Below are 24,904 nucleotides of genomic sequence, written 5' to 3'. Positions count from 1 at the left end.
TATAACATGGGTATAAGGGAAAATAATAGCATTCTGAATACACAATGCATAGTACAATAGCGCTGGAGAGGTTAAAAAAAATAAAAAATAATTTGACTCACCTTAATCCACTTGATCGCGGAGCCGGCTTTTCTTCTGTCTTCTTCTTAGCTGTGTGGAGGAACAGGGCCTGTGGTGACGTCACTCCGGTCATCACATGATCCAACACATGATCTTTTACCATGGTGATGGATCATGTGATGGACCATGTGATGACCGGAGTGACGTCACCACAGGTCCTGTTCCTCCACACAGCTAAGAAGAAGACAGAAGAGATGCAACCCCATTCATTTCTATGGGGCCTACGTTACGTGAAAAACGCACAAAGAGGAGCATGCCGAGATTTTCACGCAACGCACAAGTGATGCGTGAAAATCACCGCTTGTGTGCACAGCCCCATAGAAATGAATGGGTCAGGATTCAGTGCAGGTGCAATGTGTTCAAGTCACGCATCGCATCCGCGCGGAATACTCGCACGTGTGAAAGGGGCCTAACAGTCCAGGTTTCTCGCTCACAAAAGCACTGCAAATGAGGGAGATGGTGGCTGGCTGTCATTGGCAGGACATTTAATGGGCGCAGTGACACCAAATTTCCCTCTGCTAAACTAGTGGAAATTGTCTGGCCAGAGACAGGGGTGTGTAATGGCGGTGCCACCTGTGTCTGGATGGTGGACAATGATACTGTGGGAGCTACTTGTCAGCAGATCAAATAATCTTCTCTGAGGGCCTTTTTATAGGACAGCGGGGGAAGCCCTTTTAGATCCTCTTGTGGCAAGACCAAGTGTCTAATCCGACCACTCCTGTAATCATTTACGTATCTGCGTGACGAGTTTGCAGCAACCCGACATTTATTATCCAGGAGCGTAACCCACTTCGTTGGATTCGAGTGGCTCAACTCTAATCGGAGAGAGCGATTTTGGCTAGCCACAAGAGTGGGGGCTGTGAAGAAGTTGCTGAGTGGGGCCCAGTCCTTTCTAACTACGCCACTGGGGGGCAGTGTTCTGGTTGAGGGCAGTGCTGTGGGGCCCAGTCCTTTCTAGCTACGCCATGGGGGCAGTGTTCTGGTTGAGGGCAGTGCTGTGGGGCCCAGTCATTTCTAGCTAGGCCACTGGGGGGCAGTGCTGTGTCCTAAAAGAATTCGACCTTGACCCCTTAGACACTGTTGGCACACTGCTGCCAGTTCTGCTCCCTATGCCATCTGTGTCTAGATTGTAGGTGCCACCATGGATAGCATTGGGGCCAAGTCGGACGTTCTAATTACACTTTTTTGCTTTTCTTCATGTTATACCAAAGTGAAGTTTTGTAGCAAATGAAATCCTGAAAACGTCATTTACGTGAAGTTTTGTGAAAGTGCCCGCCGACGACAGAGGTGGTGGTCGCCCCCAAGCCGTGGCTGTGACTCTGTGAGTCGGTTTCCCTCCAGCTGCCATAGCCCCTCCTCCTCCCTGTGACACCGTGTGTATCTCCATTCCGTGTCATCCCCTCCTCCCTGCCTCTCACACACTCGCTCTGTGTTGTCACCGCTGCCACCCCCACTCTCCAGCAGCGGCGGCAGCAGCTCCGTGCCCCGGGACCTCATTCCGTGCCAGGTAAGGGTGCCCTAACACGGCATGGAGCGCCCCGTACACGCCTGTGTGATGTAGACAGGGCGCACGGGGGATAGCCAGCGGACATGATGGCAGCTCCCGTCAGCGGGCGAGGATGAGGCTTCTGCCCCTGTGCCTGGCACGCCTCAGCCCTGCTTCTCCTAGGTGCTGCGTTGCCCTTGCCCTTTAACCTCCCCCCGGGTGCATGGCGACCTCCGGCCGCACGGAAAGGGTTAACAGGCCGGGGGTCCGTCTCCCGCTGTTGCAGCCCGTCGCCCCCTGCCACCCTGTGCGCTGGGAGAGCCAGTCCGGGCAGGTGGGGGTGGGCAGCCCTGCCTGGTGTCATTGGGGCCTACATGTTTGTTGTGAAACCCAGTCCAGTGTGTGCATGGGAGAGGTGCGGGTCCCTCCCCGTGTGCCCCCAGTGTGCCTGGCAGGATGTGGGCACTGCTGCGGAGAAGGCCGGACTCTCACCTAGGTCATCATGTGACACCGTGAAGTTTACTGTCACTTCTGCTTCTGCCTCCTTTTTAGGCTTTCTTCTACTTTCGCTTTTCCCATCAGTATAGGGGGCAGTGCCAGGCTGGTGGGGCAGGATCACCCTGGGGTCAGCCATTGCCTGTCATTGCATTAGGCTCCATGTCCTGCTGTCAGATAAGTGACAGCTATTGGGACCCCCAGCTGTGACGTCTGGGGGTTTATTATTAGTATGGTGCAGGGACAGGGATGGGAAGCAACTGTGTAATAATTATTTTTTTTTACTAGAAAATAGGGGGTAAAGCGTCTCCTTATCAACGCTCTGAGCATTGGGGGTCATTTATCACAGACTTGCATTTTACCCCCTGGGTTGCCAGTGGATGCACATAAGTTATGAGGAGGCACAGGCCTCCTCCGGCAGTCTGTGCATCTAGATTGAAATCTGGCAGGAGTCGTTTTCAATCCTCATTGATGTCAGTTTCCCGCTGTAAATGTGGGTGCATTTTCTTGGGTTGATGGCCCAGCCCCCACCCCGACCCTGCCACTCCCTAGTGGCAAGGACTGCGCCTACATTTAGTCGCAAAAAGGGGTCTTACGATTTTTTGAAAATCCAGAAACAGAAGCAAGGAGCCTTAGTAATGACCCTCAGCCTGTCTAGAGCATTACTGACGCTGAGGACGTCGGTGTGTAACATACAGAGACTGCCAGCCTGCCTCTTATCTCACTAGCCCAGACCCTGCCTATCTGACCTAACCACTGGCAGCTCTGCTGGTTGAGCTCCCTTCTCTGGCGATGGGACCACTTAGCGCTGAGTGTACAGTGATGGAGAACACTTAATGACGCTGCAGCCACTCTTCTCTCCATAACTTCCCAGTGTGTCTCTTAGGGAGATGAGGGGGGGCTGCAGCGTATTCCTGTTGACTTACTGGCATTCCCAATCGCTGCACTCATTCTGCACTAACTAAGGCCTCCTTCACACGACCGTATGGCTTTTTCAGTATTTTGTGGTCCGCAAAAAATACGGATGACGTCCGTGTGCATTCTGTTTTTTGTGGAACGGAACAGCTGGCCCCTGATAGAACAGTACTATCCTTGTCCGTTATGCGGACAATAATATGACATGTTCTATCTTGGAACGGAAATACGGAAACGGAAGGCATATGGATTACCTACCCTTTTTTTTTTGCAGATCCATTGAAATGAATGGTTCCGTATACGGAACGCAAAAAAACAGAACGTAAACAGGGAAAAAAAACGTTTGTGTGCAAGAGGCCTAAGACAGGAGCAAAGGGAAGAGAGCTAAACTAGCAGAGTGCCAGCGGTTAGCACTGGTAGCAAGTCAGTTAGGCAGGGGCACAGGCAAGGAGGGCACATCTAGGGGGGCAGGGACGAGAGCAGTGAGATAAGCGGCAGGCTGGAAGTTTTTGTATGTACACATCATCTTGAGCGCTCACTAGATGCTGATGATGGGTTAGCCATAGCAATGCCCAGTTGCAGTATTGGTAAGAAGACTCTTTACCCTCTGTTTTCCCTAATGAAGTATATTACAAACTTGCTTGACATCCCTGTCCCTACACTATATTAATAATTACCTGAAATAACAGGCTAGTTTCACATCTGCTGCAGAGACCTCTGACATGCCGTTCCGGTAGAGAGTTCTCCAGATCCGGCATTGCTAGATACCATCACCGGATCCCATTGGCTATAATCGGGTCCAGCAGAGATCCGACTGCTAGCTGGCAAATATGCCAAGAATTGGCCGGAAAAAAACACAGCACGCAGTGGTTTTTGTTCGGCCTTTTCCCGACAATGCCTAACACCCAGCCACAAGTTTGAAAGTATTCTTACATTTGAAGGGAACTTAAGGCCCTGCTGTGACTATTAAGGGGAGGGGACGCTGCTGTGACATAAAGGGATAATAAGGAATGCTGAGTATGCTGTGTCTAAAGATGAACGTTTTAAAGGAATCTTTCAGTAGTGTTGAGCACGCGAAGCTGCTGACAGAGAGGACAGCAAGACAAACATACTTTGTATGGAGCTTTTATCATCGGGAGTAGTGTGAATATGAATGTTTATTCTGCCAGGTTCTTCTGCAAGTGCCCAGGAGGCAGAACTCTCTTTGAAATTCTCTCTGCATTGTGTTGTTCATAGCCCCGCTGCTCTTAGTGATAGGTGTAGCATCCAACCAGGAGACGACTACAACCCCCAGTCAGGGCAGAGGGAAGGGGCTGTGAGACAGCACAGAGTACGTCATAGTGAAGCTCCGCCTCCTGGACACTTGTAAGAGCAGAATAAAAGTTCATATTCACTTTCCCCTGCTTTCCCCTGCAGCAGTTCTGACTACAATATGAAGGACACACTTCTCTGATCACGCCCGTTGCAGTATATCTAGTCTATTACTTATGAGTGGCACTGTCATGTGCCATCCTGGGAGTTTGCACTAGGGTGCCTTGTATGTCTCCACAGTCTCCTCCGTAAACCTGTATGCTTAGATTGGTCAAGCATGCATGTCTATTGCTATAGGGAAAGGACTGGCAGGTATTAGTTGAGATGCCCTCATACATGCCAGGCTGTCAGACTCCCTGACAAGAGTTCTTGGAAGATGTACTGCACAGAAGCCTGGACAGAAAGTCAGCTTCATGGCGAGGTACCTAGCCCCAAAGCAAAGCTGAAGTCTCGGGCATGTACAAGCGTGACGCTTATCTGTAGAATGAGGTGGGCATAAAGCGGTCCCTACAGACCTGTTCCTGTGCTGGGGTCCCTTGTTCAGCCACATTGGCTTAGGCCGTGTTCACATCCTGTAGATTTGCCGCGGTTTTTGAGCGCGGCCTCTGCACAGACACCGTTCAGACATGGCATAAAACCCCCCAACACCTGCACAGATGGACGAATGCAGTGACGTAAATGTAAGTTCTATGGTGATGGCATTTTCGTGGCTGGGGACGGGGGCAGAACTTTTAATAAACGCCCATGGGTCAATTGATTCATTTTCTAGACGCAGTAGGTCAGTTTTTGTTGGTCGAAGTGCCATTTAGGCTGGAGCTACATAGAAACCTAGAATGTGTCGGCCGATAAGAACCATTCGGCCCATCTAGTCTGCCCAATATACTGAGTACTATGAAGCTCCATGGCGATTAGTGGCTGAGCGATAGATCACAATGTTGCATTGTTCGTAAATGTGATCCGACTGAAATCGAGCAGGTTTGGACTTCTGCCGACTGTTGTGTGCGAGTCACAATCCAACCAATTCAGCAGGAAGGAAGCGTTCCTTTCCTTCAATCTCCTGCTTGTCCGTGAAGGAAATCGCTCCATTTATATGCCGCTGTAAGGGTACTTTCACACTAGCGTTATTCTTTTCCGGCGCTGAGTTCCGTCCTAGGCTCTCAAATCCGGAAAAGAACTGATCAGTTTTATCCCCATGCATTCTGAATGGAGAGCAATCAGGATGGCTTCAGTTCAGTTTTTTGACTGTTCAGGACAGAGATAATACCGCAGCATCGCATTCAGTTCAGTTTTTTCCGCGCGGTGGTTTACAAACAACATCTCTTAGCAACCATCCTTGAAAAACGTATCGCATCCACACTTGCTTGCGGATGCGATGCAATTTTCATGCAGACCCATTCACTTCTACGGGGCCAGCCACTATGTGCTCTCCACATCCGCATTTCCGGAGCGCGGTCCTGATCTTCTGGTCCGCAGCTCCGCAAGAAAATAGAGCAGGTTCCTATTCTTGTCCACAGCTGCGGACAAGAATAGGACTTCTCTATTTAGTGCCAGCCATGTGTGGCCCGGTGTTTTGCGGATCTGCAATACACCACGGACGTGTGAATGGACCCTAAGAGGTCAGCCAGTTTCATAGGAACAAATCTGCTGACAGATGCCCTTTAAAAGGGCCTTTATTTGTGATGTAGCAGCACATTGCAGTCTTAGGCCTCTTGCACACGACTGTATGGCTTTTTCAGTTTTTTGCGGAACGGAACAGCTGGCCCCTAATAGAACAGTACTATCCTTGTCCGTAATGCGGACAATAATAGGACATGTTCTATCTTTGAACGGAATGGAAAAACGGAAATACGGAAACGGAATGCTTACAGAGTACATTCGTTTTTTTTTGCGGACCCATTGAAATGAATGATTCTGTATACATAATGCAAAAAACGGAACGTAAACGAAAAAAAAAAGTTCATGGGCATGAGGCCTTAGGGTCCATTCACACGTCCGTAGAATGTGTCTGCACCCGTTCTGCAATTATCCGGAACGTGTGCGGACCCATTCATTCTCTATGGGGTAGGAATGGATGCGGACAGCACACAGTGTGCTGTCCATATCCGCATTTCCAGAGCGCGGCCTCGAACTTCCGGTCCGCTGCTCCGGAAAAAAATAGACCATGTCGTATTTTTGTCCGCAATTGTGGACAAGAATAGGCAGTTCTATGGGGGTGCCGGCCAGGTGTATTGCGGATCCGCAATACACTACGGACGTGTGACTGGACCCTTACTTGCCTACAAATCACCATGTAGCCGTAACCAGTCTTTCTGTGGTCCAGCCACCATTCAGATGATGTCCCACCAACTGCCACGTTTCTCTCCGTCTACATTATATCAGATCCCTGCTGTCTTATGTCATTTTATATGTAAACCATTCACAATTGTGCCTGCCAAATGTTGTTTTAGTTAGTTTTACCCTTGTTGGTTGAAGAGGCCAAAGGTGAAGAAACCCTGGAGTACGTGGAGCAGCTTATTGGGGGATGATGCCTTTTATGAACTTGTAGTATTCACTGCAGAATAAGAAACGTATTCTAATGTGTTTCCAGTAGTTGCATCATATATTAGCTTATTAGTCAGCCACGTTTGGGGTGACATAAAAAAATATATTGTCTGTATTGTTAATGGCTGTATGGTATTGAAGGTGCCGGGCGATCATTAACAATACAGACCCACTGAACAGCCTGTTCTAGTCAAACGCAGCACGGCCGCCCCACAACCGTGGTCGACCCTTTGGGTGCCTGTACATCGTGTGGTCCAGCTACAGGATCCACAAGCCCATTACCACGATTTTCCGGGCCAGACCTATACTTGCCATTTGAAACGAGAAAGTACAAGTGCGGCCAGACAACTAGTGCCAACCTGCATGCAGATCCCGCAGCACTGTATATGTAGCGCATTTCATGGTTTAAAGGAATTCTGTCATGAGATTTTAGCCCTATAAGCTAAACATATGCCCATGTCCGTACTAATAACATGAATCCGGCAGAGGGCCGGCCGGATCCTGGCAGCAGCTTCGTTGAGCAAAGTGCGCATGCGCCGGGATCAGGCTGAGCATAGTGCGCAGGCGCCAGATCTGGCAGAGGGCCGGCCGGATCTGGCGGAGGCGCCGCTGAGGTGAGGAGGGTGGCGACTAAGACTGGGAAGGAAGCGCTGGGCACCAGACGGCCGGGCACCCTGTATTAACTGACGTCCCCTTGGGCACCTTAGGTAGGTGATTGACCGGTTATAAAAACCTGTTTTTTGGGCTAATAGAGCCACAAGCAGGTTTAATAAGGCCAGCTTAGGATTCATGTTATTAGTACGGACATGGTCATATGTTTAGGTTATAGGGGTAAAATCTCATGACAGAGTCCCTTTAATGGCCTAACTTTTTCATAATTTTTTTTTTTTTAATGCTTCTTTACGTAACGTATAGGGCTGATTATTAACAATTATTTTTTTTGTTTTATTTGGAGATCACTGCAAAAAAGAAATCAACTTATAGCTCTCTATTCTTCAAAATTTCATAGTGACAATATAATAAATGATTTTAATAGGTTCCCTAATTCGTGCCAGTCATTTTCATATATAGTTGTGGCAGTCATTGAGTTCTGCGTATGCTGGAAAAGAGAAAGCGGTAATTCTGTCTTCTCCTCTGAGCCCCCCCAGTGCCTGTCAGACACCTGACCTGCTTTTACTAAATTGGTGGAGCTTTCGGCCTCTTGCACACGACCGTATGGCTTTTTCAGTATTTTGCGGTCTGCAAAAAACAGATCCGCAAAAAATACGAATGACGGCCGTGTGCATTTTGTTTTTTGCGGAACGGAACAGCTGGCCCCTGATAGAACAGTACTATCCTTGTCCGTTATGCGGACAATAATAGGACAAGTTCTATCTTTGAACTGAACGGAAATACGGAAAGCATATGGAGTACCTTCTGTTTTTTTTGCGGATCCATTGAAATAAATAGTTCCATATATGGAACGCAAAAAACGGAACGTAAACTTCATCCACACTTCCGTTTTTCACAGATACATGCTGTCCGCTTTTTTTTTATGGACAGCATACTGATACATTTATTTTACTATGTTTGTCCACATTTCTGTGATTTTCTGCAGTACGCGTGTCCGCAAAAAATCCATTGATGCATGCACTACTTTCATCCGTTCCCCAGACTGCACACGTCCATTGAAGTCTATAGGTCCGTGAAAATCACAGACACAACATGGAAGGCATCTGTGGTGTGTCCGTTTTTCATGGAAGCCAGATAGAAAATGCTCATGAAATTAATTTTCATCTGTGCAAAGTCCGTGGATTACGGATGACACACGGAGAGCAAAAGCTGATAGATGGCCCAACCACGGATCCTTCACGGATTATATAAGGATATTTTAATTCACATAGGTCATACTGACAATGTGGACGAGGCCTTACGGTGGTCTCAAAAAATATATATATATTTTTTAGGGTACTTTCACACTAGCGTTTTTCTTTTCCGGCACTGAGTTCCGTCAAATGGGCTCAATGCCGGAAAAGAACGGATCAGTTTTATCCCCATGCATTCTGAATGGAGAGTAATCCGTTCAGTTTGCATCAGGATGTCTTCAGTTCAGTCTTTTTGACTGATCAGGCAAAAGATAAAACCGCAGGATGCTACAGTTTTATCTCCGGCCAAAGAAACTGAAGAATTGCCTGAATGCCGGATCTGGCATTTTTTTTACATAGGAATGTATTCGTGCCAAAATACCGGAATGCCGGATCCGTCCTTGCGCAGACCGAAAAAAAGGGGAAAAAAATAAATGCCGGATCCGTTTTGCTGGATGACACTGGAAGGATGGATCCGGCATTTCAATGCATTTTTCTGACTGATCAGGCATTTTTAAAGGGATTCTGTCACCTCGTTTTAGCCTATAGAGATGCGGACGTGCACGGCTAGATCGCCCCTAGCATGTCTGCATTATACCGGTCCTATAAAGCTGTGTCCTTTTATTGTGTTTAAAAAATGATTTTATAGATATGTAAATGAGCCTGGTAAGGTGCCCAAGGGGCTGTACTAACCTTCCTGGTGCCCAGCCACGCCCCCTGTGAAGGAGCCCAGCACCGCCTGCGTCCTCCGAATCTACTCCTTTTTGTCACAGTAAGATTGCCGTAATCTCGCAATGCGCAGTTCCTTCCCTGAGGCGGATGCCAGCACAGGGAAGGAACACAATACCGGCACTGCACATTGCGAGATTACGGCAATCTAACTGTGAGCAAGGAGGAGATTCGGAGGACGCAGGCGGTGCTGGGCTCCTTCACAGGGGGCGTGGCTGGGGACGAAGAAGGTTAGTACACCCCCTTGGGCTTCTTACAAAGCTCAATTTCATATCTATAAAATCATTTTTTAAGCACAATGAAAGCACACAGCCCTATAGGACAGATATATTGCGGACATGCTAGCGGCGATCTAGCCGTGCATGTCCGCAGCTCTATAACCTAAAACGAGGTGACAGAATCCCTTCAAGACTGATCAGGATCCTGATCAGTCTTACAAATGCCATCAGTTGGCATACGTTTTGCCGGATGACTGCGCAAGTGTGAAAGTAGCCTTTAACTGGTGTTATGAACCTTTTTTATTTTTTTATTTTATAAAAACACTAGCTCCAGATGTTAGCTGGAGATCTATGGGAAATATAAAATGCAGGACACACAACCTTTTTTTTTTTTTGCTCCTGCCATTTTTGTTATTTAGATGGCGTTTTTTGTCTTTCTGACTTCTTTTAAAAAAATGCAGCAAGCTGGAGCTTTTTGGTGTTTTAATGTCAGCGTCTCCATAGGGGAAAATACACAATGAATAAAATCCCAGTGGTAAGACACACACTCAGAGACATTTATTAAAGCTTTTATGCTACTATTTTGATGTACAAAAGGGCAAAAATTATGGCGCGCACCACATTTTGTAATTTTTTTCAGCTCGCCACTTTTCTGAAGTGTTGAGGAGGGGGGCTTGCCGGCTCCCAACTGATTTACTATGACTTGTGCCAGAAGCTGGCGTCAGTTATAGCTCTAGTCTACACCGCCTCCTGGCTGGCATAGATTTCAGCTTCAGAGTGCGAGAGATGTGACTAATTTATCAAGACATCTGCATCTTACCCCTGTGCAGGTCGATCAAGACTGGTGTATGGGAACGCCAGTCCTGATAAATGTCCCCTACTATGTGCAAAAAAACGCAGGTGGCCAAAAAACCCCACATGTGGCTTTAGGGTCCATTCACACGTCCATAGTGTATTGCGGATCCGCAAATACACCCGGCTGGCACCCCCATAGAAATGCCTATTCTTGTCCGAAACTGCGGACAAGAATAGGACATGTTCTATTTTTTTTCTGGAGCCGTGGACCAGAAGATTGGGCCGCGCTCCGGAAATGTCGTTGCGGAGAGCACATAGTGTGCTCTCCGCATCCATTCCTGCCGCATATAGAATGAATGAGTCCGCACCCGTTCTTCAATTTGCTGAACGGATGCGGACCCGTTATTACGGACGTGTGAATGGAGCCTTACTGGCATTTTTTTTTACAGCCCAAAACAGGCCGGTGCAAATTTCGCAAACGGCGGGTCGGCAATCCACGGCCACCGGCGGTGTGCATCCTGCTTCACGGATGCGGACCCATTCACTTGAATGGGTCCGCAATTCCGGAGATGCGGAACACCAGAAGCACTACGGAGTGCTTCCGTGGTGTTTATTGCGGCGCGCAACAACGGAAAGAAAAATATGACATGTTGAATGGGTCCGGCCCGCTGCACGGATGTTGCTCCTGCATTGGGGACCGCAATTGCAGTCCCTAATGCATGGAACGGCCGCACAACGGTCGTGTGCATGCGGCCTAAAATAAACTTTCTAAAGACGGCCTCCTAGGCTTTCTATTGAGGCACCCGGACGCCCACAATCCAAAAAATTGGGGCCTATGGATGACATGAGATATGTCGGGCCATTACAGTCAGGGTCGATTTAGGAGATGTAATTACCAAATCTAAAGGTGAACAGAGCCTTTCTGGCTCTTAGACGGGGTGTAGAGCGGAGGGCTCCTCTCTATGATGTCCATGCGTTCTATAAGAATTCTGGAGATATCGGAGCGCTGTACTCAGCTAACTCCGGCACTGCCAGAGAAATGAATTGAGCCGCCACACGCATGTGCTGTTCATTTCAGAAGGGGTACAGGGCCCCCATTCTTGTGATCTCAGTGGTAGGACCCCCACTGATCAGATAGTTATCTCCTATGCTTTGGATAGAGGATAACTAATCTAACCGGAACACCCCTTTAGGGTGAATTTCCGCATGGAATAAAGAAGTACAGTGTACATAACATTTGTCCAATCTCATACACTTTGCTGGTACCGCATTATGGGGCGTATTCCGCAATGTGTGCAGGTCGCCCTACCGTATCTTGTAAAGTGATGGTATATGGCTAGGATTGTGGGATCTGACCTCGGGGTCACAGTGATGAATATGTGCAGAGTACTGAGATGGAAACAGTTCTCCCAAATCTACACAGAATTATTGCTGCTCGGCCATCCGTCTGAATTCAGTTGCAGTGATGATATACTTTTTTTTTTTTTATATTACTTGATAGAAATCTAGAAATGACAGCTTTTCGTCTCTCATTAGGAATCAGGGTGGATTTGATTTAAATCAAAATGATTTAAATCACGATTTAAATCACTAGTCAGTAAGGCTTGATTTAAATCATAGTTTTCTACATAAAGACTAATTCTTGCTTATAATATGCAAGTAGATGAAGATTTAACCATCTTTTCATATTAGTTTGATTAGGTTGATTCTGCATTCATAGGTTTGTAGAAGTTAGGATTAAGGTATTTTTCTCAACTCTGTTCATGTTATAACATTTTTGCTGTAAAGAAGAGGCATGTGATCTCTGCTGAGTCAAATTCAGTTTTGAGAACTGCAAAAGTAAACCAAGCATCTGTGATAATATCTTGTAGGCAGAGAAACTGTCCAATAGGGATCGACCGATTATCGGCCGATATTGAGGATTTTGAACGTTATCGGCATCTATTTTGCCGATATACCGATAACGTATGGGGAACACAGAACGCGCTGCTCTCAGCGCGTTCTGTGTTCCCTCCGCAGCACAGGGGAGAAGGAAGCAGTGTCTCCTCCCCCTGTGCTGCTGCTGCCGCTGCCTCCAATGACAGGACGGAAGACAAGAGGAGGGGAGGGGCTGTGGCCGCTGCGCCACCAATGAAGATGAGTCTTTCATTAATTCACATACAGGAGGCGGGAGCTGGCTGCAGAATCACATAGCCGGCTCCCGACCTCTATGAAAGGCAGCTGCGGTCCGCGGTAGTTAACCTCTTAGGTGCCGCGGATCGCAGCTACCGCTCATAGAGGTCGGGAGCCGGCTATGTGATTCTGCAGCCAGCTCCCGCCTCCTGTATGTGAAAGAGAGGTATCTTCATTGGTGGCGCAGTGCGCCCCCCCCCCCTCAAGCAGTGCGCCCCCCACCCCAATAGTAAAAACATTGGTGGCGCAGTGCGCCCCCCCCCTCAAGCCCCCTAGTATTAGTCATTGGTGGCGCCCCCCCCCCCCCCCCCATCGGAAAAACATTGGTGGCGCAGTGCGCCCCCCCCCCCCCCCAGTTCTAATCATTGGTGGCAGTGGCCACAGGATCCCCTCTCCCCTGCTCCTCCGATCGGAGCCCCAGCAGTGTAAGCCTGGGGCTCCGATCGGTTACCATGGCAGCCAGGACGCTATTGAAGCCCTGGCTGCCATAGTCAGCTCCATGCTGCTGTGTGCACAGAGCACAGGGCAGCAGGGAGAGTGCGAGATCCTATTCACCCTGATAGAGATCTATCAGGGGGAATAGGACAAGGGTTCTAGTCCCTAAGGGGGCTAAAAGTTAGTAAAAAAAAATAAAAAAATATTAAGTATAAATGAAAAAGATTTACAAAAAAAATAAAATAATAATACACGTTAACAATAAACATTAATTTTCAGCAGATTTGTGTAGGAAATTTTTTTTTTTCCTCAAAAATAAAAATACCCAGAATATCGGTATAAATTATCGGCTATCGGCCTGAAAGTTGACAAATTATCGGTATCGGCCCTAAAAAATCAATATCGGTCGATCCCTACTGTCCAATAATCTTACAAAAAAAATTACACATATAGAAACAGAATGTGTCGGCAGATAAGAACCATTTGGCCCATCTAGTCTGCCCAATATACTGAATACTATGGATAGCCCCTGGCCCTATCTTCTATGAAGGATGGACTTATGCCTATCCCATGCATGCTTAAACTCCTCCACTGTATTTGCAGCTGCCACTTCTGCAGGAAGGCTATTCCATGCATCCACTACTCTCTCAGTAAAGTAATACTTTCTGATATTACTTTTAAACCTTTGCCCCTCTAATTTAAAACTGTGTCCTCTTGTAGCAGTTTTTCTTCTTTTAAATATTCTCTCCGCTTTTACCTTGTTGATTCCCTTTATGTATTTAAAAGTTTCTATCATATCCCCTCTGTCTCGTCTTTCTTCCAAGCTATACATGTTAAGATCCTTTAATCTTTCCTGGTAAGTTTTATCCTGCAATCCATGTACTAGTTTAGTAGCTCTTCTCTGAACTCTCTCCAAAGTATCAATATCCTTCTGGAGATATGGTCTCCAGTACTGAGCACAATACTCCAAATGAGGTCTCACTAGTGCTCTGTAGAGCGGCATGAGCGCCTCCCTCTGTCTACTGGTAATTCCTCTCCCTATACACCCAAGCATTCTGCTGGAATTTCCTGCTGCTCTATGACATTGTCTGCCTACCTTTAAGTCTTCTGAAATAATGACCCCTAAATCCCTTTCCTCAGATACTGAGGTTAGGACTGTATCACTGATTTTATATTCTGCTCTTGGGTTTTTACGCCCCAGGTGCATTATCTTGCACTTAACATTAAAGGGTTTCTGTCACCCCACAAAACTCATTATTTTTTTTTTGGATAGTTAGATTCCTCATAGTGCGATATAGGAGAATATAATCTCTCGTCTCCTCAGTGCGCCTGCGCCGATGACATCACCGAAAAAGAAGACGTCATCGGCGCAGGCGCACTGAGGGAGTGCTGAGGAGACGAGCCTCCTCATCTCAGAGCGCCTGCGCCGAATGACCAGAGGCGCGCGATTTTTGAATTACTGACAGGGCCGGCCGGAGGAGGAGATCCCGGCTGGCCCTGTCAATCAACACGGCGAGGGGGCGGATTGCTGCTGCGGCTACCAGCAAGTAGACGCCCTACTTGCTGGTAGAACCCTCATTTACATATTATAAAACTTCGTTTTATAAAGAATCGGCCGCATGAAAGTAAGTAAGACTATTATATTCTCCTATATCGCCCTATAAGGAATCTAACTATCCAAAAAAAAAAAAAAGAGTTTTGTGGGGTGACAGAAACCCTTTAAATTTTAGTTGCCAGATTTTTGACCATTCCTCTAGTTTTCCTAAATCCTTTTCCATTTGGTGTATCCCTCCAGGAACATCAACCCTGTTACAAATCTTTGTGTCATCAGCAAAAAGACACACCTTACCAGCGAGGCCTTCTGCAATTTTGCTGATAAAGATATTAAACAATATGGGTCCCAGAACAGATCCCTGAGGTACCCCACTGGTAACAAGACCATGGTCTGAATATACTCCATTGACTACAACCCTCTGTTGTCTGTCCCTCAGCCACTGCCTAATCCATTCAACAATATGGGAGTCTACGTACAGCCTTATTCTACATCATTAAAAAACTAATCTTTATTTCATGATGGAATAACTTTGGATGGTAATATATTTTCCTCAAAAAGCATTTTATATAAAAAAAAATCTGATTTAAATCAAAAAAATCCAATTTTTTTGATTTTTTTTTAAAAAAATCAGTGATTTTTATCCACCCTGTTAGGAATCCTTTTATGGACTTTTTGGAAGGTATCATTAGTGTCAGCTTGAAGACTTTCCCAGAACACACGGACACAGCCCTGCTGAAAAGCACTGGCTTATTATGTCTAACATCTGTCCACGGGCTGTGTGTTTCGGTGTAGGGATCGAGGACATTCCTGGTGTTGAGACCCTTTGGTTGCAGGAGTGCTTTATTCCTTTATTTGTGTCCTTAGGACAGCGACACACAATCTGCACGCCAGGGGCCACATAGGGCCCATAATGCCATGCAGTGCGGCCCCCAGCCACCTCTGGCACCCCCATATATGAAACTCCTCTCTTTTTAGTATTGCAGAGAGGAAAATATGGTTGTGTGTGAATATTGCTCTCGCCCTTGTAGTTTATGGGAGATGTGAAACTTTTTAACTCTTGTAAACTACAATGGACCTAGGCTGTAAAGGAGTCAAGGCGAGCACAGCGCAGCATGCTTTACAGTCATCGCTATGGGACTTCTGAAAATAACCGGCTATTTTTGAGAGTCCCTAATGCTACTTTCACACTTGCGGCAGAGTGATCTGGCAAGCGGTTCCGTCGCCGGCAAAACGGATGCCAACTGATGGCATTTGTAAGACTGATCAGGATCCTGATCAGTCTGAAAAATACCTGATCAGTCTGAAAAATTGCATTGAAATGCCGGATCCGTCTTTCCAGTGTCATCCGGAAAAACGGATCCGGCATTTTTCTTCACCTTTTTTTCGGTCTGCACATGTGCAGACCGGAAGGACGGGTCTGGCATTCCGGTATTTTGAATGCCGGATCCGGCATTAATACATTCCTATGGAAAAAAATGCCGGATACGGCATTCAGGCAAGTCTTCCGTTTTTTTTGCCGGAGATAAAACCGTAGCATGCTGCAGTTTTATCTTTTTCTTTATCAGTCAAAATGACTGAACTGAAGACATCCTGATGCATCCTGAACAGATTGCTCTCCATTCAGAATGCATGGGGATAAGGCTACTTTCACACTGCCGTTTCTGGGTCCGCCTGTGAGATCCGTTTCAAGGCTCTCACAAGCGGCCCAAAACGGATCAGTTCAGCCCCAATGCATTCTGAATAGATAAGGATCCGTTCAGTATGCATCAGTTTGCCTCCGTTCAGCCTCCATTCCGCTCTGGAGGCGGACACCAAAATGCAGCTGGCAGCGTTTTGATGTCCGCCTGACGATGCGGAGCCAAACGGATCCGTCCTGACCTACAATGTAAGTCAATGGGGACGGATCCATTTTCACTGACACAATATGGTGCAAATGAAAACGGATCCGCCTCCCATTGACTTTCAATGTAAGTCAAAACGGATCCGTTTGCATTATCATGAACAAATGCAAACGGATCCGTTCTGAATGGATACAAGCGTTTGCATTATAGGTGCGGATCCGTCTGTGCAGATACCAGACGGATCCGCACCTAACGCAGGTGTGAAAGTAGCCTAAAACTGATCAGTTCTTTTCCGGTATAGAGCCCCTAGGACGGAACTCTATGCCGGAAAAGAAAAACACGTGTGAAAGTACCCATAGTGGTAAATGGAGAGCGCACTGTGCGAGCACCGCGGAACGGAAATACAAACATACGGATACGGAATGCACATGGAGTAACTTGCGTTTCTTTTGCGGACCCATTGAAATGAATGGTTCCGCATACAATCCGCAAACAAAAAAACCCTGAATGGGCACGGAAAGAAAATACGTTTGTGGGCATGAGCACTTAAGGTGCCCACACACATTAGTCTAAAGTTGATCAAAACGAACTCTTTTAACCAAAATGAATGTTCACCAGTTGAAATGTAACAACGAACAGTAGTTTTAGCCGACCGATGACAGACCTGATGGTCTGAAAAGAAGTTGGCCGTGTTTAATATTTTTGTCCGATAGTAAGACGAAAGATCTTTAGTGCAAAGAAATATCATGAGGGGAATATTTGAAGTCAGTTTTCCTTGAGTCTGCATTGGTGTACTTTGCGCCAAAGTTATCAAACAGCATGTTATTTGTTACGTTTGTTTCATCTTTAAACATGACAGTTTTGTCTAGAAATGCTACTCCAGTTTTCCGCACCCCACCCCCCAGCTGGAGTGACTTTAAAAAAAAAATCTTTTAAATCTGGAGTGAAAGTCTAACCACCCCCAATTTTCCAGCTACTTTTCAAAACTGTAGCGAGTGGTGTAAAAATGCAAAAAAAAAAAAATAAAAATAAAATTGCCAAACGGGCCCTGTTCTGTGACTTATTCGAGAAGGAATTCTGGAGCGCGGGACTTGAGGAATTCCCCCGAATGAGTTTCTTCCTTGAGACCTCCCTGCCAAAAAACCAAATTTGAAAGAACTGAGCAATTACTTTCACACGTCGGTGTGCGCCAAAACCAGGAGTGGCTCAGAAACACGGAACAGGAGCAAATCTTTCCATTATACCTTATCTCCATGTAGCTCCACTTCTGGTTTTGGCTCATAATAACTGATGGAATTCACTGATCAAACACTGACTGTGTGAAAGTGGCCCTAAAGGGATATCCCCATCTCAACCCTCATTTTCCCTATGTGAATGTATTAGAGAACCTGTCACCATGAAATGCAGTGCAGTCAGCCGGCAGCATGTTATAGAGCAGGAGGAGCTGAGCAGACTGATATATAGTTTATGGGAAAAGATTCTGTAAAACCTGTAATTTATACATTTAAATTCCGCTCATTCTGAGTTTGGTTGTACACAGGGCCCCTCTTATCAGTGTTTGATAGCATTCTGTGGAAGGGGCCCACTGGAAGCAGCGATTATTGCTTGAATTCTCTTATCGTTTATTTCTGATATTATCATTGCATGATCAATCGATAATTTTGCATGGATCAGACAAATCTGCCTTAGGCCTCATGCACATGGCCGTTGTTTGGGTCCGCATCCGAGCCGCCGTTTTGACGGCTTGGATGCAGACCCATTCACTTCAATGGAGCCACAAAAGATGCGGACAGCACTCGTGTGCTGTCCGCATCCGTTGCTCCGTTCCGCGGCCCCGCAAAAAAAATATAGCATGTCCTATTTTTGTTCGTGAGACATAGGCATTTATATTGCCGGCACCCGTTCCGTTCCACAAATTGCGGAAGGCAACACAGGCGGCTTCCGTTTTTTGTGGTTCCGCGCTTTGCGGACAAGAATAGGCATTTATATTGCCGGCGCCCGTTCCACAAATTGCGGAAGGCAACACGGGCGGCTTCCGTTTTTTGCGGATCCGCGGTTTGCAGACCGCAAAAAAAGGCACGGTCGTGTGCATGAGGCCTTACTGAAAGATTATCATTAGTCGCTGCCACGTGCCCTCATGTAGTCAGAAATCTACCATTTCGTAGCAATGTGAATGCTCCATGGGAGACCGAACAACGAGCGACATAACGAGCAAACAAAGAAAAATACGTAGCAATTATTGTTTCATGTAACTGAATGTGTTCTAAATGTAAGCCTTAGTGAAAACCTATGACCCTATAGATCATATAGGCTTACCCTGTGTACAGCCGAGCTCAGAGCAGAGATTTAGGGCTCATGCACACAAACGTATTTTCTTTCCGTGTCCATTCCGTTTTTTTTGCGGATTGTATAATGGCTCCGCAAAAAAATACGGAAGTTATTCCATTTCCGTATGTCTGTTCCGCCAAAAAATAGAATATGTGCTATTATTGTCCACATTATGGACAAGGATAGTACTGTTCTATTAGGGGCCAGCTGTTCCGGACCGCAAAATACAATGAGGCCTTAGGGCTCGTTTACACAAACGTGTGCTGCCCGTTTCCGTATTGTGGACCCCATTTGTGGTTTTGCAATACACGGGCACCATTCCGTGTGCATTCCGCATCACGGATGCGGACCCATTCACTTCAATGGGTCTGCAGATCCGGAGATGCGGAACGGAACACTACGGAAGCACTACGGAGTGCTTCCTGAGGTTCCGTTCCATGCCTCCGCACCGCAAAAAGATAGAACATGCTCTATCTTTTTGCGGAATGGAGGGATCGCTGACTCATTCAAGTGTATGGGTCCACGATCCCCATGCGGCTGGGCCACGGTTGGTGCCCATGCATTGTGGATCGCATTGCGGTCCACAGCACAGGCACAGGCTTCACACGGTTGAGTAAACCAGCCCTTAAAGGGATAAATTACAAGTTTTGATGATTTGCCCCCCCCCCCCAAAAAAAAAAAACTATTATCAATCTGCTCCGCTACTCAGTTAGGATGATTACAGTCTCCTGTGTATGGGGGGCCTTTGCTCTGAAAATGATAGGATGCAGGGGTGTCACACGATGTGACTGCTTGCAGACAGTGGCTACCAAATGCTGTCATTTATTGCCAGATCTGTAGCTGTTTCCTATCATACTTGTCAGGTGGATATGAAAACCGTATGGGTCTCTGGAAAGCTAGTTATAAGGGGTAAGTGATGTCTGGATAAGGGAAAAGAATCCGTTCCGAATCCATCTTCTGAGCTACCGATGATCTGAGCCAGGCTCCGGTGTCATTTATACAGGTTTGCTGTCATCTCTTGTGAATGGCGCTTTGTGCTTTCTGTTTGCATTGTGTTTTAATGTGTTTCGTGGGGAGAGCCATTGCTTGGTAACTTTCTCAGATTAACAGGGATTAGAATACAATGAGCAGTAACATATAGGCTGATGTCCGCGGATATTTGAGTCATTATGTGAGGCGCCGAACTGTCGCCTATGGCAGCTGTACTTCCCGGGGCAGCGTAGGAGAGCTCTGGCTTTCCTGTTGGTGTTGTGCCACGAGCTGCTCCTCCAGACCTGGGTATACTTTCCAGATCCACAATCTGACATTTTGCAGGACACTGGATATACAAGAGCGTCATGTGTAGACTGTCGATCTGGCGGCTCTGGCACTTGTCACAGGGGTCGGTCGGTTAGGAGGTGGTAGCGCTCATGTATTTTAGAGCAATGGTAAGAGTTGTCATCACAGTCACAGCCCTGGTAGCAATTCATAGAACTGTGAGACAGAGAGGAGAATGTTATTGCAGCACCTGAGGGGTTAATTGCTGCGGATCGGCGGATTGCTGTGCCCTGTCATAGAGGCTGGGTGCCGGGTATGTGATCTGGCCGGCACGCACAGCCTACATTTGTATTTAGGGATGAATTACATTCATTGGTGGCTCAGTGGCCACAGCCCCTCCCCTACTCCGCACTGCTCTTTTCATTAGTGGCAGTGGTGGCGGGTCATAGTGGGGAGGGACTCTCTCCTTTTCCACTGTGCTGCTGAGTAGATCATGAGCGGCACGTGCCATGTTCTCTAACTGATACCAGGCTGTGCAGTAGTGAAACCTAGTATTGGAAAATGGCAAATCCCGGTATCAAATCGATCCGGGTCTAAAAGTATCGATTGGGTATCGATAGTTCGATACCCAGTGCAACCCTAATCCCATGTTCATATATGCCCGTATTGCTGAAAAAAAATGATGTTTAAATATATGCAAATGAGCCTCTAGGAGCAAAGGGGGCGTTGCCGTTACACCTAAAGGCTCTGTTCTCTGCAATTGCCACACCCTCTCCACTTTTACAGGGTCAGACTGTGAAAACATCACCACGAGTGGCCTGTCAATCAAAGTGCAGAGAGTGCGGCAGTTGCAGAAAGAGCAGAGCCTCTAGGAGTAATGGCAACGCCCCCGTTGCTCCTAGAGGCTCATATGCATACAGTAAAACATCATGTTTCTCAGCAATGCGGGCACATAAGAACATGGGACCAACATAGATGCCTTCAGTTGCCAAGCGCACATGTAACAGATCAGCCAGTGTCATAGGTACAAATCTGCTGATAGAAGCCCATTAATTTATGGCCTGGTCTTGCAAGACAACAAACTTCACACACCAACTGTGACCACGAACCTGTTCAGAAAATGCCTAATGTATGGCCAGTGTAATGCATATACTGTATTCTCTCCTAGAAGTAGTGCAGCACGTGATGCTACATGTTGTGATGTTTTCCCAAGTTTAAGGCCTCTTTCACACGGACGTCTTGGATTTGGGCCGGATAAGATGCGGGTGCGTCGCAGTAAAATGCGTGATTTGGGTTAGGGTTAGGTGTTGTGTAGATTTTATTATTTTCCCTTATAACATGGTTATAAGGGAAAATAATAGTATTCTTAATACAGAATACTTACTAAAATAGGGATGGAGGGGTTAAAAAATAAAGAAAAAATAATTTAACTCATCTCATCCCCTTTGTTCGTGCAGCCCGGCTTCTCTTCTGTCTTCTTCTTTGCTGTGCAGGAAGAAAAGGACCTGTGGTGACGTCACTCTGCTCATCACATGGTCCGTCACATGATATATCACCGTGGTGATGGATCATGTGATGGACCATGTGATTAACACAGTGACGTCACCACAGGTCCTTTTCCCCTCCAGCCCTATTTTACTATGCATTCTGTATTAAGAATGCTATTATTTTCCCTTATAGCCATGTTATAAGGGAAAATAATAATGATCGGGTCCCCATCCTTTGCGTGAAAAACGCACAAAATAGAGCATGCTGCGATTTTCACACAGCGCACAAGTAATGCGTGAAAATCACTGCTTATGTGCCCAGCCCCATAGAAATGAATGGGTCCGGATTCAGTACGGGTGCAATGCGTTCACCTCACGCATTGCGACCGCGCGGAAATCTCGCCCGTGTGAAAGAGGCCTAAGGGTCCATTCACACATCCGTAGTGCATTGCGGATTCTCAAATTGCGGATCCGCAATACACCCGGCCGGCACCCCCATAGAAATGCCTATTCTTGTCCGCAATTGCGGACAAGAATAGCACATGCTCTATTTTTTTCCGGAGCCGCAGACAGGAAGATCGGCGGCGCGCTCTGGAAATGCGGATGCAGACAGCACACTATGTGCTATCCGCATCCATTCCGTCCCCATAGAGAATGAATGGGTCCGCATTGGAAAGGATGCGGACCCATTATTACGGACGTGTGAATGGAGCCCAGATGAAGAAACCAAAGGAGTCATAGTATTGGGCCTATAGCAGACTGTGGTTGCCAAGTTAAAGGGGGTTTGCGGCATATAACAAATTGGTGACATCAGGCTGAAGAGTGGGTTTTTAAAAAAACAATAGGACCAATTTCTTGCTGCTCCAAACGCATTTCCATTCAGAATGCTTTGGGATACATTTCTTAGTTTTGCACCTGGCTCAAAGCGGTCTGCTCCTTATTCATATATCTAACATTTTTTGGAGCTGCCGCTTTGGTAGTCCCGGTTGTACAACATTTGTATCACCGTGAAATACAGTGCGATCTGCAGGCAGCAGCTTTTAGAGCAGGAGGAGCTGAGCAGACTGATGTATAGTTTTGTGGGACAAGTTTCAGCAAAACTTAAACTCTCTGCTGGTTGGGAGTCCAGTGGGCGGTCCTATCAGTGATTGACAGCCTTCCTTGTATAACTGTGCATACAGGGATAGCTGACAATCACTGAGTAGGACCGCCCACTGGACTCCTATCCATAGAGAGAGCAGAGAGTTTAGGTTTTGCTGAATCTTGTCCCAGAAAACTGTACATCAGTCTGCTCAATCAATAAGTTACAGGTTATGCAGAATCTTTTCCCGTAAAATTATACATTCACCCTCTCTGCTACTTCTGCTCTGTAACACGCTACCTGCCCATCAGACACCATGTTCTGCATGACTGCCTATAAAGACTATGTACAGCAGGTCTAATGTTAGAGGCATTTATCATGATTTGTGCGACGCTTTGAATACTATCAGATCTTGCGCCTGCGGTGTTGATGATGGATCCGCATTGTGGCACAGGCAGCGCTTACTTGTGTGTCTGCACTGAAAACCCGTTTATTAGATTATCTTATCCTGTTTATACTTGCTTGTAGTGTAATGTAGGAAGTGGTGAGACAAACAGGAAGATTACAGGTTGCCTGGCAACAGCAGAGGTAGGGCGTGGAGGGATATGTAGAAGATCGGCGCGGCCTGCTCCCTCCATGCAGCCTTTCTATTACTCATCCCTCACTCCCTAGTTAGTACATTCATTCTGCACATCTGTCTGCCCGAGCGCTGGATCTCGGCCAGCCGCTAACAATACCCCGTATTGTAACGACAAAGAATCCCGACAGTGTTTAGGAGGGCAGATGTATTCTTTCTATTAAGCCTACGTTAGAACGGAGTATAATAACTACATGGTAAGACAAACTGCCACTCGTGCTTTATTTATGGCTTTTATGTATGATCGGATGGTAAAAAATTCTCTTTTAGACAAACTAAATGATTAAGTCAAAGCAGAACTCTTATTTGTGTGACTATTGTGAAGCTATGATAATGTTTATTTAAAGAGAAAGTGTTGGTTTATTATTTTCTATTTTCTATTTGTAGAATTATTTTGCTTAATTAACCTCATTTTTCTCTTTTTAAACATTGTTAGTCTTGTTAGGAAGCCACCATTTTGCCTTCCAGAGTAAGAGCAGTAGTGATCAGTGCGCATGCGCCATTGACATCGCTGATCCCGGACGTGGAGATGCCATTGGCCTCATCTACAGTCCTCTCCACTTCCGGGTTCAGTGATATCATCGGCGCATGCGCACTGATCATCTTCGCTCCGTCTCTGGCCTAATGGTGCTTACCAATAACTCAGGGACCTGAGCACATTAAGGGCTCATTCACATGGCGGTAGGCAGTCCGTGCCCGTATTGCAGAGCGCAAACGGCAGGTCCGTAACATATGGGCACCGGCTGCGTGAATCACGGATGACTTGACTGGTTCCACAATCTGCAAGATATGGCGTGGTGCAGAGCGGAGGCACAGATCGGAAGCCCACAGAAGCACTATGAATTGCTTCCGTGGGCTTTTGGGTCCATCCCTCTGCACCGCAAAAGATAGGACATGTCCTGTCTTTTGCCGTATAATGCAGATCACAGACCCATTCAAGTCATTGGGTCCATGCCGCAATACAGAATTCACATGGCCAGTGTCCGTGCATTGGGGGCTGCAATTTTACGATCCGCAGCACGGACAACCTATGGTTGTGTGAATGAGGCCTAAGGCAAAGCTGGGTTTAAACTGCTGCGGGTAATATATTTTTTTGATAGCTATAGGCAACAGAGCAAGAACAGTATGTGCTCTAATGGCTGTCATTTTCACAACCTTGAGTTCTGATGGCAGTGCTTTATTATTCCTGTGCAGGTTCCAGCAATATGCCCTTTGCTTTATCTAGCACGCAGTAGTTGTGGCTGGCAGCGCGGACTCTAGTTCTTCTTTATCATTCTGCTAGGCCTATTTGGCTTATGGTGTGAAATCCAACCTTGTGAGAAATGAGTCTGGTACCGTGTTAGCCTTTATTGCTGTCATTGAGAGAAACAAAATAAGAGTCTTGTAGATATGATACCGTTTAAAGGAAATGTGTCATCGGAAAATGATTAGAATTAGGGATCGACCGATATTGATTTTTTAGGGCCGATACCGATAATTTGTGAACTTTCAGGCCGATAGCCGATAATTTATACCGATATTCTGGGAATTTTCATTTTTTTTAAAATAATAATTTCCTACACAAATCTGCTGACAATTAATATGTTTATTGTTAACGTGTATTTTTATTTTTTTGTAAATCTTTCTTTTTCATTTATACTTAATATATATTTTTTAT

General features: G+C 46.5%; 1 protein-coding gene across 3 annotated transcripts in view; it reads left to right on the top strand.

Moving 5' to 3' along the window:
* The first annotated feature begins 1,483 nt into the window (after positions 1-1,483).
* ELF2 (E74 like ETS transcription factor 2) overlaps positions 1,484-24,904 on the top strand; it is a 109,374-nt gene continuing 85,953 nt past the window's right edge. Inside the window, exons 1-2 of one of the 3 annotated variants that reach the window (XM_040418455.1) lie at positions 1,484-1,627; positions 15,270-15,348. The gene's annotated coding sequence lies outside the window, so the exon portion shown is untranslated. Of the gene's footprint in view, positions 1,628-15,269; positions 15,349-23,244; positions 23,445-24,904 lie in introns of those variants that run through there. The other 2 variants (XM_040418456.1, XM_040418457.1) reach the window with 2 other exon arrangements.

This window comes from Bufo bufo, chromosome 2, assembly GCF_905171765.1.
Source record: "Bufo bufo chromosome 2, aBufBuf1.1, whole genome shotgun sequence".
NCBI lineage: Eukaryota > Metazoa > Chordata > Amphibia > Anura > Bufonidae > Bufo > Bufo bufo.
Note: the sequence above shows the minus strand (reverse complement) of the source record. Positions and strands in the feature narration are given on the sequence as shown.